Below are 18,287 nucleotides of genomic sequence, written 5' to 3'. Positions count from 1 at the left end.
CTGGGCTTTGTTTGGTTGGTAGGCTATTAATTACTGCCTCAATTTCAGAACTTGTTATTGGTCTATTCAGAGATTTGACTTCTTCCTAGTTTAGACTTAGGAGGGTGTATGTATCCAGGAATTTATCCATTTCCTCTAGATTTTCTAGTTTATTTGCATAGAGGCATTTGCAGTATTCTGTTGGTAGTTTGTATTTAGGTGGCATCAGTGGTGATATCCCCTTTATCTTTTTTTATTATGTTTATTTGATTCTTCTCTCTTTTCTTCTTTATTAGCCTGGCTAGTGGTCTATTTTGTTAATCTTTTCAAAAAAACAACTCCTGGATTCATTGATTTTTTGAAGGGTTTTTCATATCTCTATCTCCTTCAATTCTGCTCTGATCTTAGTTATGTCTTGTCTTCTTCTGTAATTTGAATTTGTTTGCTCTTGCTTCTCTAGTTCTTTTAATTGTGGTGTTTGGGTGTTGATTTTAGATCTTTCCCGCTTTCTCCTGTGGGCATTTAGTGCTATAAATTTCCCTGTAAACACTGCTTTAGCTGTGTCCCAGAGATTCTGGTACATTGCATCTTTGTTCCCATTGGTTTCAAAGAACTTATTTATTTCTGCCTTAATTTTGTTATTTACCCAGTAGTCATTCAGGAGCAAGTTGTTTAGTTTCCATGTATTTGTGCGGTTTTGAGTGAGTTTCTTAATCCTGAGTTCTAATTTGATTGCACTGTGGTCTAAGAGACTGTTTGTTATGATTCCTGTTCTTTTGCATTTACTGAGGAGTATTTTGTTTCCAATTATGTGGTCAGTTTTAGAATAAGCGCGATGTGGTGCTGAGAAGAATATATATTCTGTTGATTTGGAGTGGAGAGTTCTGTGGATGTCTATTAGGTCCACTTGGTTCAGAGCTGAGTTCAAGTCCTGAATATCCTTGTTAATTTTCTGTCTCGTTGATCTAATATTGACAGTGAAGTGTTAAAGCCTCCCACTATTATTGTGTGGGAATCTAAGTCTCTTTGTAGTCTCTAAGGACTTGCTTTATGAATCTGAGTGCTCCTGTATTGGGTGCATATATATTTAGGATAGTTAGCTCTTCTTGTTGCGTTGATCCCCTTACCATTATGTATTGCCCTTCTTTGTCTTTTTTGATCTTTGTTAGTTTAAAGTCTGTTTTATTAGAGACTAAGTTGCAACCGCTGCTTTTTTTTTTCCTTCCCATTTGCTTGGTAAATATTCCTCCATCCCTTTATTTTGAGCTTATGTGTGTCTTTTGTGTCTTTGCACTTGAGATGGGTCTTGACTCTTTATCCAATTTGCCAGTCTGTGTCTTTTAATTGGGGCATTTAGCCCATTTATATTCAAGGTTAATATTGTTATGTGTGAATTTGATCCTGTCATTATGATGCTAGCTGGTTATTTTGTCCATTAGTTGATGCAGTATCTTCATAGTGTTGATGGTCTTTACAATTTGGTATGTTTTTGTGGTGGCTGGTACCAGTTGTTCCTTTCCATGTGCTTCCTTCAGGAGCTCTTGTAAGGCAGGCCTGGTGGTAACAAAATATCTCGCGTTTGCTTGTCTGTAAAGGATTTTATTTCTCCTTCGTTTATGAAGCTTAGTTTGGCTGAATACGAAATTCTGGAATGAAAATTCTTTTCCTTAAGAATGTTGAATATTGGCCCCCACTCTCTTCTGGCTTGTAGGTTTTCTGCAGAGAGATCTGCTGTTAGTCTGATGGGCTTCCCTTTGTGGGTAACCCGACCTTTCTTTCTGGCTGCGCTTAACATATTTTCCTTCATTTCAACCTTGGTAAATCTGATGATTATGTGTCGTGGGGTTGCTCTTCTCAAGGAGTATCTTAGGAGTGGTCTCTGTATTTCCTGAATTTGAATGTTGGCTTGTCTTCCTAGGTTGGGGAAGTTCTCCTGGATAATATCCTGCGGAGTGTGTTCCAACTTGGTTCCATTCTCCCCATCACTTTCAGGTACACCAGTTGAACATAGGTTTGGTCTTTTCACATAGTTCCATATTTCTTGAAGACTTTGTTTGCTTCTTTTCATTCTTTTTTCTCTAATCTCCTCTTCACGTTTTATTTCATTAAGTCTATCTTCAATCTCTGATATCCTTTCTTCCGCTTAATTGATTTGGCTATTGATACTTGTGTATGCTTCACGAAGTTCTTGTGCTGTGTTTTTCAGCTCCATCAGATTATTTATGTTCTTCTCTAAATTGGTTCTTCTTGTTAGCAATTCCTCTAACCATTTTTTCAAGATTCTTAGCTTTCTTGCATTGGGTTAGAACATGCTCCTTCAGCTCAGAGGAGTTTGTTATTACCCACCTTCTGAAGCCTACTTCTGTCAATTTGTCAAACTCATTCTCCATCCAGATTTTTTCCTTTGCTGTCAAGGAGTTGTGATTTTTTTTTTGAGGAGAAGAGGTGTTCTGGTTTTTGGAATTTTCGTCCTTTTTACCCTGGAATAAACTCTTATTCTTATAAATTACTTAGTCTGTGGTACTTCTGTTACAGCTACACAAATGAACTAAGACAAATGAGGAATAAACAAGATGAGCCCTACTATTGCCTCAGCTTGCTGTGTGGAGACAGCCTGAAAGCACACCTCCAGGGGACCAAATTAATCCTTTGTACCATAACTGCAAGCCACAACAAAGTCCACCACACATAAAAGAATACAGCAAAATCCAACACCCAACTACCAAAAATGCCTGCTCTCCAGAATCTAATAAAAAATTACCAAATCTGCAAAGAATCATGAAATGTAATTCATAAACAGGAAAAAGAAACCTACTGGTAGAGGTGAATTATGATAAAAAATAAAATGGAAAAAATGAAATAGAACGTATAAACCCCTATCTCTTTTAATTATTAGATTTAATGGACAATAAAAAATTACATTGCTCAAATTCCTATAAAATTTCTAAGGGCCTACTCCCAAGTTTTGTAATACTTACAGCTCTGTGAACTGGTAACAATTCACACACTGTCACCAGGTCTCTGGACCACACTGTGTGTAGCCCTGTTTAGGTCAACTTTTTTTTCACCCCTAGCAGGTTGACTTGAATATGCAGTTAGTGGAAAAAAAAAATCACTTTTGAATATGTCTATATAAGAATGTTGTAACCTTAAGTGAATTACTCTTCCTCCTGGGAGTCCAGACTAAGAGGCTCCCATCTCAGGGGTTTTCCAGCACCATTCTAGATCCCAGGGAAACACATGAGGTAAAAGCTGGAGGTTTTAGAGTGAAGTGTGCCAGATAAATTTATGAGAGGCCTAATTAGCACAATCATTTTAGATAAGTAGAAACACAGGTTTTAAGTTAAATGCTTCTGAGCCTAATTATTTCCTCTTTTAGCATGGACTTCAGAGGAAACTGCACTAAATCATTCTGGAAATAGATTGCCAGTTCACAAGATGCTGAGAACTAATTATTGAATGCACTGAATCTTGTGCATGTTGTAACTGCTAAGAGTGAAGACATGGGAGAGCAACCATAGGGCTCCCCACCAGCCACTTCCTCCTCTCAAGCAAATGTCTGTGGACACATTGTTCCAGAAGAGTACAGGGTGTTCGATGTCCTATTAATTGACAGCACTTTTCCCTTTCAGTCCTCAAGATCACTGCTTAGCCTGCCCAGGTTCAAAACTCTTGTGTGTGAGCTGGGAGGAAAAAGAGAAAAAAGATGAAATGAATGTGAATAAAATAGAAATAAGCAAATGTCATTGATTACATTTCATTTGTTACTTTCATTATGGAACCCATTGCAACCCACCTATCATGTCTTTTGTTTCTCATCTATAAACAATGATAATAGTACCTACCACGTGATGTATAATTGAGTTCACATGTGGAAATATATTGGCACATGTAGCGTGTTCAATACATATTAACTCCCTATATCTACAGCTATACATCCATATGTGTTTACTTCTTTCCTTCATTCTAATCCACTAAAAAACCATACAGTATCTGGGTGATCAATTTTAAAAAATTATGCAGTTGATCTTTTTAAATTAAAAGCACTGGTATGATTTTACAAAATGTAGCACTGTTTAATTTAAGATAGAGAGTTTTCATTAGTTTCTGTGATAAAAGCATATCTCACCAAGGGCAAGTTGAGTCCTGAGGTGTGGGTGTTATGATCGATCTTTGAGGGCAGGCTGCCTGACATGTACTTCATCATCCTCGCAAAGGTTCATCACCTCCTTTTGTTTTTCTATAGAATCATTGGTATCCATGTCCTGTGCCTGGGTCATTTTGGTTTATTGGTGAGAAAAGCAATTAGAAGGCAGAGCACTCAGTGATGCCTGCCCTGACTAGGTGTTGCCACATGAACCTTGCAAATGCCCAGAAGAGTGAGAAAGGTGAAGCATTTGTAGGCTAGGTCTAAAGCTAAGGATGGCAAATCACCTTTTTATTTATAAATTCCAAGTCCACATCCCTCTATCCTGCTGTGTAAAATATAATCTCTTGGTGATTGGTTTAAGGTCCTAGATGATGCTCTGCCAAGACATGAAGAGGATCTCTGGACATAGGTGTTCATATCTGAAGCTCTTTGTGAGCACCTGGCCTGGTCACAGACAACTATAGAAAGTCTGGAGCTGGGCACAGTGGCTCATACCTTGAATCCTAGCGCTTTGAGAGGTTGAGGTAGGAGGTTCACTTGAGGTCAATAGTTCAAGACCAGGCTGAGCAACACAGACTTCATCTCTACAAAAGTGAAAAAAGAAATACATTAGCCAGGGTGGTTGTACATGCTTATAGTCCCCTGATGTAGTTTGGCTGTGTCCCCACCCAAATCTCATCTTGAATTCCCATGTGTTGTGGGAGGGACCCGGTGGGAGGTAACTGAAACATGGGGGCAAGTCTTTCCCATACTGTTCTCATGATAGTGAATAAGTCCTACAAGATCTGATGGTTTTAAAGTGAGAATTTCCCCCATACAAGTTCTCTCTCTTTGTCTGTTGCCATGCATGTAAGATGTGACTTGCTCCTCCTTGCCTTCCACCATGATTGTGAGGCTTCCCCATCCATGTGGAACTCTAAGTCCAATTAAACTCTTTCTTTTGTAAATTTCTCAGTCTTGGATGTATCTTTATCAGCACCATGAAAATGGATTAATATATCCCCCAGTTACTTGAGAGGCTGAGGAAGGAAGATTGCTTGAGCCCAGGAGGTTGAGGCTACAGTGAGCTGTTAGCACACCACTACATTCCAGCCTGGGTAACAAAGTGAGACCCTGTCTCTTAAAAATATTAAAAATACATACATGCATACATACATAAGTAAAATCTGAAGACAGCACCTTTCCTTCTAATAGTGGGTTGCTGAGTTTCTTTATAGATTTCAGTGACTGCTCCCTATATGAATGTGTAAACTTCTCATAAGATGGCAAGTGTGTTCCTAGGGATGAATAATTACATTTGGTAGCAGTAAATAAAATTATTCTGAAATGGATCAAAGGTCTCGTCTATAGAGAAAGAACCCTTAGTTATCTTCACGCTTGGCTAAGTTGGTTTTCTGAAATGAGAATGTAATATTCCTGAGAGATTGAGTGTTCATATTGAATTCTTTTCATCTAAAAAAATAATCATTTACAGAGGTAGAGGTGAGCTTTCGTGCTAAACTAGATGTGGCAAAAACTTAGGTAACAAGGAATTTACTTTTTATTTTTCTGCTTTCTAACTTTCCTCCTTGACATTCCCTAAATTACTACTTTTGACCACTTTTTAAAAAATGTACATGTCCTCTCATGACACAGTCTGCCAGTCTCTTGGCTTTGTGACAGAGACAGCCAATTCCCTCTCCACAGCTTTAAGACTTCTTGTTATACGTAATAATAAATCTCTATCATCTAAGCCATCTTGATTCGGTGTTCTGTTCCTTGCATCTGAAAGCACCTTGATTCTTTTTCCTCTAAACAATAATGAGAGAATGAATCATTCTAAAGCTAAGTCATAATTGTGTTACTCCCATGAGCAGAAATCTTAGTAGCTCCCTACTCCCAACCAAAAAACAAAACCCCACATTTATAATGTAGTATTTACGGCTCTCCTAAATTATGTCCCAATCTGCTTCTCCAAGCTTATTTCCCATATGCTTAGTTTACCTGGTCCCTTCCATGGGTTACAATACTTTAAGAGCTGCAGTGAGGGAGAGAGGAGAGGAATGCAGCTGGGCCTGAACCTGGACCAAAGTACCCCTTGCCCCTACTCTCCTCTTCCAGTTTCCACCCTGCCTTCAAAAAATGTTTGATTTTGACCTAAAAATTCATTTATGTTTGAGAGGCAGAAATCATTGTTAGTAAATTCTCCTGTATCTCAGTGCAGAAAAAACAACAAATTTGAGTGTCCTTAAAGATGAAGGTTGCCTTTGAGAACATGGTTCCTAGATTCCTCAGCTCCAGGATAAGCACTGCCATGGGGTAGCCCTGGTCATATCATGTGTGCTAGAGATGAGAGATTTTTCTTTGGCAGCAGGAGATATATCCAGAGAATGCTGAAGCTCCAAGACTAAATTCTGTAGCAGAGATCAACAAAGAAGAACAAGGCATATGGTTGACCAGCATAAAGGCATGCAGCCAGCAAGCACGGAACCACTGCCACCGCCTCAGCTGCTGAGTCTGAGAACAAGCCTGAGAGCCTGCCCCTGTGTGTGATGCAAGCTTAGGAGCTCTGTCAGTGCATTCCTGTCACATTAAAGTGAAGGGCTCTCCATCAAGAAAGAGAGTGAAAGCCCTAAGTCAAAGTCAAAGGGGATGGGTTCTGCCCTTACAGTGATGTTCCTATTGGGACAGCCCCACCTGGTTTCCAAATTTCCCAGTCAGACTGAACATGGGAGCTTGTCAATCAGTCCTAGACACCTCTGTGACAGTGATACTGAGAGTAGAAGCCATACCCCTAAAGTACTCCTTAACCCAGGTCGGAGCATGGGCCTGAAGAAAGAGATTGGAAATGGTGCCAAGGGAGGCATTCCCACCTACTCCTTTGATCTAAGAGGTCCTGAGACTAAATAATGTAATTCTGCTGACCACATAAAGTTCCAGGATTCCCAGCACACAACACACTTGGTGAGGCCCTGAAATCCTGTGGCCCACAGCTCTTCCATATCTTCCCATAGCCAGACTACTGCACAGAGTCCACACCTTCTTGGAAGACATCAGCCCAAGTGGTGCATGTGCTTTCAAGCTTCAGAAGTTGTATGGAAAGGTCAGGTTGAAACTGATGCCTCTTTCCAAATCCAGAAAATTCCTAGCAGCAAGATAGAGAGAAGCAAAACCCTGAACACACAGATATCTGCCTTTGGAATGATCCAAAACTTTTCCCACAACAGCCCCCAGCTCCAGCCAACCAGGGCCATATGTGTCTTTCTAGACTTTCAGGAATGTTAGGCTCTGAAATGTAAAGGCCAATTGTCTCCAACCCTGCATCCATTCCAAGTCTTTCTGGAGTCAGTTGTCCAGACAATGTGCCCAAAATTCTAGATGATGGAAACTTCTCTCTTGGAAAAGAGGTCTTCGGTGTTCTTGGGGTACACTCCCCAAATCCCCAAAGATTGTTTTCAGAGACGTTTTAATAGCAGCTGGCAGAGAAACAGTGAGATTTTCCTCTTGGGATAAGCACAGCTGACATAAGGCCCAGCATAGAGATGACTAGGATGATCCCAGGCTCTTGGTGAATATTCCCATTTTCCCTTGACCAGTTGAGAAACCTCTCAGTCCTACCAGGGAAGACTTTTCCAAAGCACTGTCCCACAGATGGGCTCCAGTTGGGAATTTGAGTTTGGGATGGGATGGTTCTTCATGTCATGAAATAAAATGTCCATCTAAATATCAAACGTGGGATCTAACTCTCAGATGATACCTCAAAAGATGAGAGGCTGAGTGTGCCCTGGGAGATGGTGAATTACAGTCAGGTAGCTGAGCTTTGCTGCCTGCTCAGCAGAAGACAGCACCCCTGCCATGTGGTGAGCACCCTCAACAGGAAGATGACATGGGAATCAGGTCATTCTTTCCCATATCTTGGGGTCCAAACAGCAACAGTGGTTGGCAGAATCTTAGCGAACCAATCAGACTCAATAAAAGGACTAACAGCTCAGTCATCACCACCACTTCCTTTCAACCCTTCCAGAAACCCCATTAGCCTCAACACAGCTTCAGCAGTTTAACATGGCCTGAGGCAGGGGCTCTTGAATAAATCTGTGGCATGCAGCCAGGCGTGTTCTCTTGATGTGAACTCTCTAAAATCTCCCACTCTACATAGCCCAGTCCACAATGTGGGACTTGCCCTGGGAAACCTCAAGTTTCCCCAGGTTCCATCATACCTGGTGGGCCTAGTGGCAAATCCTGATGCTGCTGCTTCCATTAAACTGCACCATCTTGAAGTGAGCAGGTTTGGGAAAGGATAGGCTCTGGAGGTAACATGTACTAGACAGAAGACTTCTGCAGATTATTTGATGATTGATATTTTGAATATACATTTTGATATCTTGAGTGTCCAACTTTGCAGTGTCAAGTTCCACCAGATTATATCATGATACCATGAAGCTAGTGGTTAACTCAAATGAAAACGCCCCTCCAACTCCCTCACCCAACTTATCATTAATAAAAAACATGCCAGGAATTGGCATTAATAATACATAAAATCTTCAAATTTTAGACCCAGACTCTATGATTCCAATGACAACCCTCTAGCTCAATGGGAATAACATAGCCACTTCTCACTCCAACTTGACGCCCTTCCTGAATGCCACGGGACCCAGCATACTTTCCCATAGTGCTCCAATGGGGCCTGCTTTGATGTCACACAATCCTATGATGAGTCACAAGTCCTAGGAGCCTTGGCTGGCATCACAATCCCATGATGGGTCATGAGTCCCAGGAGCCTTGGTTGGCATCTCAAGGACAGAGGAATTTCTCTAGGTGTTTGTAAGCCTGGAGGCCCAGAGTGTCTGACTCCTTTGCTGTGCTGGGAAACAGCATGCCTTCAGCATTTGTGGACCCAGATCTGCAGCAATCCATACATGAGTTTGATCTGTCTTCAATGATTCCATCACAGAAGTCCAACCAGACACTGAAATATATTTCCCTCGAGGGAAAATCTCAGGCCATAAACAATGCCAGGGTTTTTGCAGATGGAGGAGGTGACAGGCTGACAAGTTCCAAAGTGGCACTGGCATTGCCTGGTCTAGGGTCAGCACAAGCTCTGAGCATCCTTTGGGTACAAGTGTATCCTTTCCAGACTTTCTCAATGACATTGCTGGCCTTTCTCAAGCAGTAACACCAAAAAAAGAAAAAGAAAAGAAAAAAAAAAGGAACTAAGTTTAGCATAGGATAGGGATGGAAAAGAAATCTTTCTTTTTTAAAAATGGTGAAGTGTAGGATGTTGTTTTTGTGTTCAAATGCTCTTCGGTACTGTCTCTCCATGTGTATACAAATTCACCTTCATGTTTCTCGTGTTGTCTCTCATCCTTCCCCATCTCTGTTAAGTGTGCTTCACAGACATCCTGCCCACCTCGCTTCCCTCCTCTCTTTTTCCCTTGGGCGCTGACCTACAAGGTGTTCCTCTGGGTGATGAACGTAGCCAGGCCTCCACTTCCAAGCTGAGCTTCTTCCTGGTTTTGCGGGAAAGAGAGGTCAGCCATTGGGCTTTCTATGGTTTTTCTTTCCCCGCTTTTGTCTTCTCCTTCACTTATATGCCCTTCCCAGCACCACACCCCCCCGCCTTGTTTCCTGTCTTCCTTTTACTCAGAATTCCCAGGTGAATTGTATTAATGTGGGAGTGGAACAGATGCTAGAAGTTACCCAGGACTTTTGTTTTTGTTTTCTTCTTTTTTTTTTTTTTGATGTTGTGGTTATTTCCCTTTCTTCCTCCTCCCACACATGCAATGTTAGAGCAACTGCCATTCCATTTGGTACAGAACCACTCCCTGGGGCTGTGATGTCCGAAAAATAGAATATATTATTTATTACAAAATTAAAAACCAGAAAGATCACTTTAAGGATGAATCAAAAAATCACTTCCATGAGACGCTTCTTGGTCTCCCAGGAAGAACAAATGTCATTTTCTTTGGAACTTGCTACTGAGATCTAACACTTTCTTCTCTCATGTTCTTATAATATATATTATATATATATATTTAATTTCAGCTTTCCTATAAACTGAAACTTCATGAGGGTTGGGGCTGAGCCTGATTTAATTTCAGATGTTCCACAGTGCTTTGCCTACAGACATTGTGCACAAAAATTTTCTCTAACCACTTTAAATTATAGCTAAACATGGGGAATGGTGAAAAGGATCAATTAAAGCAAGCCACAAGTTGGGACATGAAACTCAATTTATGAAATTAGAAAAAAAAAAAAAAAAGTAGACATGAGAAGGACAGAACCTGAGCTATAAATAGCTTCAGGGAGACTAAGCAACAGATGGCAGAGGGGTTTGCATGAGATCACAAGTTGCTGAGGGTGAACAGCCAGAGCCCTCTGTAAAGAGAGGGAAGTTTATAAAATTGGCTTCTTAGCAGAGTGAGGCAATGTCAGGATTTGCCGTGGCTTGCACTGGCTCAGAAAGCCCCCACATCAGCTGAAGTGAAGTCATGCTGATGACCGCCCTGCACGGCTGGCTGTACCTTTAAGGATGCAGAAACTGGGAATTTTCATAAAATTCAGTGTTCCTCAGGAAAAGCTGGAGGTTAAAATTTTATCAGATTCAGTGCCACTGTAAAATGGCTCCTTTGTGGCATCCCCAAATTAGTTTCTCCCACAGAGCACCTTATTTCACCTAGTCCCGGGTCAGTTACAATAACTGAGGGCTTAGAATGGGCAGAGTGCACATGGAGAAGAGAAACAGGCATCTGTGTCTACCTCAGAAACAATTCTGTGTACGTGACTAAATCTTAATGTTTTGCAACCATCCTTTTTTAAAGTGACTGTTTTCTACATCTTATTTTTATTTATATTAAGAATGAAATCTGCAAATGAAATCTGCAAATGAAATCATGTCTTTTGAAGCAACATGGTTGAAGCCAGAGACCATTATTCTAAGCAAAATATCTCAGGAATCAAAAACCAAATACCACATATTCTCACTCATAAGTGGAAGCTAAGCTGTGGGTATTCAAAAGCATACACAGCAGTATAATGAACATCAGAGACTCAGAAGGGATGAGGGATGAAAACCTACCTATTGGGTACAATGCAAACTATTTGGGGTGACAGGTGCACTAAAATCCCAGACTTCACCACTATACGATTCATTCATGTAACTAAAATCTACTGTACCCCTAAAGATATAGAAATTAAAAACATTTTTTAAAAAGAATAAATATTCTCAAGACTTAAAAAAGTGAAAGAAAACAAGTGTTGGTTAGGATGTGGAGAAAGAGAACCTTTCTAGACTGTTGGTCAGAATATAAATTGATACAGCCATCTTGGAAAACAATATGAAGGTTCCTCAAAAAACTAGCAATAGAATTATCATATGATCCAGAAATCCCACTTCTAGACATATATGCAAAAGAAATGAAATTAATATGTCAAAGAGATACCTGCATTCTCATGTTTATTGCAGCACTCTTCACAGTAGCCATGGTATTGAATCAACTGACATGCCCATCAGCATGAATGGATAAAGAAAATGTGGTGTGCATATACAATGGAATACTACTCAGTCTTTAAAAAGAAGGAAATCCTGTAGCTTGTGACAATACAGATGAATCTACAGGATACTAGGCTAAGTGAAATAAGCCAGGCACAGAAAAGCAAATATCACTTGAATTCACTTATATGAGGAATCTATAAAAGTTCACTATAAAAATTCACTAATATGAGGAATCTATAAAACTCGGCCAGGCACGGTGGCTTATGCCTGTAATCCCAGCACTTTGGGAGGCTGAGGCAGATGGATCATTTGAGGTCAGGAGTTCGAGACCAGCCTGGTCAACATGGTGAAACCCCATCTCTACTAAAAATGCAAAAATCAGCTGGGCATGGTGGCAGGCACCTATAATCCCAGCTACTCGGGTGGCTGAGGCAGGAGAATCGCTTGAACCCAAGAGGCGGAGGTTCCAGTAAGCCAAGATCGCACCACTGCACTCCAGCCTGGGCACTAGAGTGAGACTCAGTCTCAAAAAAAAAAAAAAAAAAAAAAAAAAAAAAAAAAAAAGAAAGAAAGAAAAATAAGAAGAAAAAGTTAAACTCATCGAAGTGGGGAGTAAAATTGTGCTGGAATATGGGGGTTAGAGGACAGACAGGAAAGTAGATATGATTGTCAAAGGATACAAAGTTCAGTTACAAATAATAAATTCTAGTGATCTATTGCACAGTGTGGTGACCTTAGTTAATAGTAATGTATGGTTCAAAATTGCTAAAAGAGTAGATTTTAAATGTTCTCACCACAAAGTAATAAGTATGTGAGGTGATGGTGATGCTAATTAGCCTAATTTAATCATTACACAATGTGTACATGTATCATAATATCACATTGTTTCCCATAAATATATACAACTGTTATTCGTTAATTAAAGATAAAATTAAATTTTAAAATGTTTCTGTAAAGCTTGCTTAAGTACCGCAATGATAACCCTCTGAAAGTAGCCTCTGACAAATGTGCAATAAATAGGTACTCTTAAGATGAGTAATGTCATATTTAGGAGTCCTAACTTCTAAACTTAATGCTGATGAGAAATTCCCATGGCATTGCTACTGTGGGGACCAAATACAAGCCATGGACAGTTCATCAGGAATTTTATCACTCTCCTGAACTTAACACTCTCTATTTACTCACAAGTATAATCTGCTTTAAATCCAACTGAGGAAAATTTAGACTTGCCAAATTAAAAAGCCAGCAGAATGATTATCTGCTAAAGAAAAGGATCATTTGCTCTATCAATACTTCAGGTAACAAGCTGCCTTAGTACATTTTAAAGTCTGAAAACATTTATTTCACAGCAACTCTGGATTCCTGGAAATGGATGTGCCTGTATTTTTCTTCAGTGCTCTAGCACAGACCCAGACCATTTCTGAAGCCAGTTAGAAATAAGATGGACAACTAACAGTCTGCGTGATGTACTCTGTGGCTTGTGAGTCCAGAATTAGAGGCCAAAGAAGAAAGTAACTGAATCCATTTTTCTAGCACTGATTTGCTGTGAATCAATTTTAAACCTCCAAAATCAACTATTTTATTCTGCTGACAGGGAAATCATATTACATAGCCTACTCCATGTAAAGTAGTTTTGGTTTCTGAAAAGGAAAAAGAACATGATCGGATTTAGCAAAATGGTGTATTAATAGGGGGAAAATCAGATCATCAGAGAATATTAGAGCTTAAATGGTCCTTAGCATTCTCAGTCCAAATCCTTTACACTGTAGATGCTAAAACTACAGTGGACATTTGAGTGGTGTCTGTCCAGAATTTCTTCTCTTCCCCAGTCAACCTTAAGAGACAGGTCCATTTCCAGGAAAGAAGCGATAAAGGGTGATGGTATTACTGGCATTATTAATGCCAGGCCTTCTGAAGGGACTCCTCTGAAGCTTCTCACTGTGTGCCACACTGGATATTAATACATGCAAATTTTTTATATATAGTGGGTGCCAGGAAAAAAAAATGGTTATCATACGAATTTGAAGAATGCTCCACGTTTATTATTTTCATGAAGTAAAGCAGATTTTTTTTTCTTTTTTGGTTTGTTCTGACTTGTTTTGCTTTGGCCTGGGGTGGGGTAGAACAGAGAGAGAAAGGGACTACAAATTATGAAGCATAATCCTGCATTGACAGGCATACAAATGTAAACACAGCTTTGAGTTTGAATTCATCTATATAATGTCTAAACCATGCAGTTCTGTCATTCTGTAGATCAACTTAAGAAATAAAAGACAAGGCAGGTTTCTGGTTAAGATGTATCCTCCTATTCTGTCCTATACTCTGATCTAGGAGGATTTCGAATGCGCTGCAGTGACATATTATGGCAAAGTGTTCTGTCTTGAAAATAAATAAGATATTTCAGTTAAAAATAGATACAGAGATTAGAAGTGGATAAATCTCATTATGTTTGGAATTTGGATTGAATTCATATGAGCGTTCTAGGAGTTCTGAGACTTAATGACAAATTACAGAAATATTTGGGGATTAAAGAACTCATCAAATCCAGGAAAAACATATGGCCTTTAAGGACTTAAAAAACACACACACACCATACACACGCACACACACACGTGTATATATATGAATTGCTATTTTTAACTTAGGAGAGAAGAATGAATGAATGAGGCTGTAAGTTTTCCATGTTTATGTGTTTTCCACTTCTATGGGAGAAGAGGATGCTATTCTGACCCATGTGGTCTGGAGCAGGCAGATTAAATATAAGAGCACACAATAGTTTCTCAATGGCCATACTAAGAACTGGGCTTTCTTGTGGGTACAAAAAAAGAGATAGCCTGGCCTGAATTCAAATTATGTCTCATTTTAGTTGCTGTGTGGCCCACTTGTGCTATTCTTTCTCACAGAGCCTCCATTCCTTCAACTTGAAGGAGGAGGGTAACAGAGTGAAGGTAAGAGTCCCTAGTACAGAGTAAACTTTAAAAACCATGTCTAACTTAAAACGGAGAAACTTAAAAACCCTAAAGATGAAAGTAGAAATTTACCTTCATGTTGACAATGTGAAAGGCTCTGTATGTTTCTGAGGAGTCCTGCCTCTTTTGTACTGCTTATGTAAATGGAGTCCTGCTTATGCAAATGGGCCTATTTATTCAACCCTGTGTCAGTAGTTATTTATGGGCTATAACACCAGGAGAGGCAGTGGCCCTTAAGAGAGAGAATCGGCCGGGCACGGTGACTCATGCCTGTAATCCCAGCACTTTGGGAGGTTGAGGCGGGTGGATCACAAGTTCAGGAGATCGAGACCATCCTGGCTAACATGGTGAACCCCTGTCTCTACTAAAAAATACAAAAAAATTAGCTGGGCAGGGTGGTGGGCACCTGTAGTCCCAGCTACTTGGGAGGCTGAGGCAGGAGAATGGCGTGAACCCAGGAGGCGGAGCTTGCAGTGAGCCAAGATCAGGCCACTGCACTCCAGCCTGGGTGACAGAGTGAGACTCCACCTCAAAAAAAAAAAAAAAAAAAAAAAAAAGAGAGATAATCATGGGCTTGTGGTAAGAACTAGGCTTGAGCTCTGACTCCTCCAGGATCTCTGACTTTGGAAAAATTATTAAACTTCACTGAGTTATGGTTTCTCGTCTGTAAAATGATATGATGGAATGAAGTCTGAGTCTCCCCAAAATTCTTATATTGAAGCCTTAACCACAGTGTGATTGTATTTGGGTGTAGAGCCTTTAGCAGGTAATTAGGGTTAGACGAAGTCACAACGGTGGGCCCCTTATAATGAGATTAGTGCCCTTATAAGAAGCAGGCCAGAGCTGTTGCTCTTTCCACCATATGAGGATACAGCAAGAAGGCAGTCATCTGCAAGTCAGGAAGAGGGTCTTCACCAGGAACTGAATTGGCTGCCACGTTGTTCCTGAACTTCCCATCCTCCACAAATGTGAGAAATCAATGTCTGTTGGTTAAACCACCCAGTCTATGCTATTCTGTTGTAGCAGCCTAATCTAAGACAGATAGAAATAAGAATACCAATCTATTGTATAGAGTTGTTAGGCCACAAATGAGACACTTGTATATTAAATGTATGTAAATTTTCAATCAATTTTAAGTACTATATTAGGACCTAGAGAGATTTGAAAGTGAATCAGACACAGACCTTGCCCTCAGAAAGTTCAGTTTCCCAAGTGATGTAAGACTCTTATATAATCAACAAGTATACAAAGTATGAAGGGCCACATTCATTAATTCTTCATTCATTCATTTATTTAACAAATATGTTTTGAGCATCTAACTATGTGCCAGGTGTTATTCTAGATTTTCAGGAGACTGCAGTAAACAAAAGAAATTCTGTGTTCTTAGAGAATTTGTATCTGAGTTTGGGAAGCAGTCAATATACAAAATGTTAAATATGTCTGGTATTGGGAAGTGCTTTGAAGAAAAAAAAAGTAAGACAATAGATAAGAGTAATAAGGGGCACATGGCCATTTTGTACAAAGTGATAAGGAAAGCTCTAGCCAGGTCTGTCTGATAAGGGACATTTGAGCATATGCATCCATGAAGGGAGCCAATGATCCAAGAGGTTTTTGGGAAAAAAATGTTCCAGGCAGAGGGAGCAGCAAGTGCAAATATGGTGAGGCAGCTGGGTTGTTTATTTATTTGTATTTATTTATTTTGTGAGACAGCGTCTCACTCCATCACCAAGGTTGGAGGGCAGTGTCACAATCTTGGCTCACTGCAACCTCCGCCTCCCAGGTTCAAGTGATTCTTGTGCCTCAGCCTCCCAAGTAGCTGGAATTACAGGCATGAAACACGATGCCTGGCTAATTTTTGTATTTTTAGTAGAGACGAGGTTTTGCCATGTTCACCAGGCTGGTCTCAAACTCCTGAGCTCAAGGCAGGCCTCGGCCTGCCAAAGTGCTGGGGTTACAGGCGTGAGCCACTGCGCCCAGCCAGCAGCCTTAATCACACAAAAGATTCTTCAAAGGGGTTCTGGGAATTCAGAGTTGAGATTATTTTCAGCTAAGGGTGATAATGACACAAGACCCTAGAGAAGGGGCTTGTAAAAAGATACCACAAATTTTTATATTATTTCATACTTTTTACTTGTCTTTTACTTAGATCATATTTCATAAATTCCTATCAATAAGTACAGTTTTTTAATTCTTATTCTCCTCTCAAAGAAAAGCCATAAACATCACTTTTCATTTTCCTATAAACAAAATGAATGAACATCGCTATTAGTTATCCTTTCCATTTCAGATTACTAATATTATCATCATTTTCAGACACAAGGTAGATTGTAGTTAACAACCTGTGCTTTGAAGTCAAGCAGACAGTAGCTGATACCCCAATTCAACTTCTTACTAGATTTCTCACCTTGGGAATATTGCTTAGGCTTTAGAATCATGGTTTCTGTCACCTCTTTTTACCTATGGCTCCTCATGGAAATGGTACTAAAAAATTGCTCAGTGTTGCTATCCTTTTCCATCCTGTCTTTACTGAAATATTCATAAACATCAAACTAGAAAGCAAGAAGCCCCAAATCTAAAAGTCACACTATGCAAATTTTATACAAAATAAATGAAAGTGAAAGTGTGAAGAGAAGTAAGAACAAATATATATACATCTTTACTGAATAAAAAGGGCTTTCATAGATATTCACCTATTAATTCTTTGATAAACTTGTAGCCTGAATATTATTCATCTTCAGTCGATTGATAAAAAATACAACTCAGACAGATTGAGTTATTTTGGCTAAGATCACTCAGCTCGTAACTGGCAAGGCTGCAATTTGTATTGCTCTTCTGAGTCCAATTCCTTGGGGTTAGCTATTGGTACAACTAGTGCCCAAGCAGTCCTCGCAAGACTGGAAGAACTTCCAAATGATTAACCAAGTTGGTTGCATTATGGGCGGCCTCCCTCCTACTTGTGGAATTTGTTTTCTCACTGAAGATTATTTTAAAAGTTACCTAAGCCTCTTCAAAAAGCTTCAGAAATTCCTGGTTATATGATAGATAATGATGTACACAAGGCTTCCTTCTGGATGATTCTACAGGGTCTAGAATGTAAATAGTTTCTCTCTATGGTGAGCAAGATCTCTGTGCTATAAGGCTCATTTGGTCACTCATCTGGGAACTCTGCAAGAACTGGGACCATGTCTTACTCATCTCTGTATCCCAAGGCCAGCCCAAAGCCTGGCATGTGGGAAGCACTCAGGAGGGGTTTGAGCACCAGCATGCTAGGCATTATGATGGTAATGCCTGTTAAAAATCACTGGTTAAGCTCCACTTTTGCTGCAGTAAACAGACTAGACATCAGCTGTCATAAGAAAACATATTACCAGGCAACTTTTCATTTTTTCATCCCGAATCCAAGCAACTGGCCAGGACGGTGAGATGACAGCCCTGCAGCTTCCACATCTCACATCATTTCTCTCTTCTCCTAGTTCCTTTTCAGACAGCTTTTTTGTTTTTTTTTTTTTTCCAAAAGCCCAAGCCTGAGCCAGAACTACAGGTTTTGTTTGCCCCAACAGGGAAAATATTTTTAAAGCGAGGATGTTAAATCACCCTGCACTTTTAGTCTCTTGAGTATCAGTGTCGACTTAAACCTTCCCCATGGAGAAGGGTGGCACTGATCTCTAGACTGGTGAGGGAAATCAGCACCAGCTTGGAAGGTAGCTGCACTGAGTTT

The 18,287-nt window shown here is 40.0% G+C and overlaps 2 long non-coding RNA genes across 3 annotated transcripts in view; one reads left to right on the top strand and one right to left on the bottom strand.

The window, feature by feature from the left end:
* Window positions 1-18,287, top strand: part of LOC139363862 (uncharacterized) — a 120,467-nt gene that overhangs the window by 97,073 nt on the left and 5,107 nt on the right. The gene's annotated exons all lie outside the window — the stretch shown is intronic.
* LOC139363861 (uncharacterized) lies at window positions 3,265-8,446 on the bottom strand. The gene is made up of 3 exons (XR_011624952.1): window positions 8,326-8,446; window positions 4,625-4,713; window positions 3,265-3,662 (listed from the first exon to the last, which is right to left on the bottom strand). It is a non-coding gene; the product is annotated as an uncharacterized lncRNA (long non-coding RNA).

This window comes from Macaca nemestrina, chromosome 6 (genome assembly GCF_043159975.1).
Source record: "Macaca nemestrina isolate mMacNem1 chromosome 6, mMacNem.hap1, whole genome shotgun sequence".
NCBI classification, from domain to species: domain Eukaryota; kingdom Metazoa; phylum Chordata; class Mammalia; order Primates; family Cercopithecidae; genus Macaca; species Macaca nemestrina.
The sequence above is the reverse complement of the archived record's forward strand: the minus strand, read 5'-3'. Positions and strand labels throughout refer to the sequence as shown.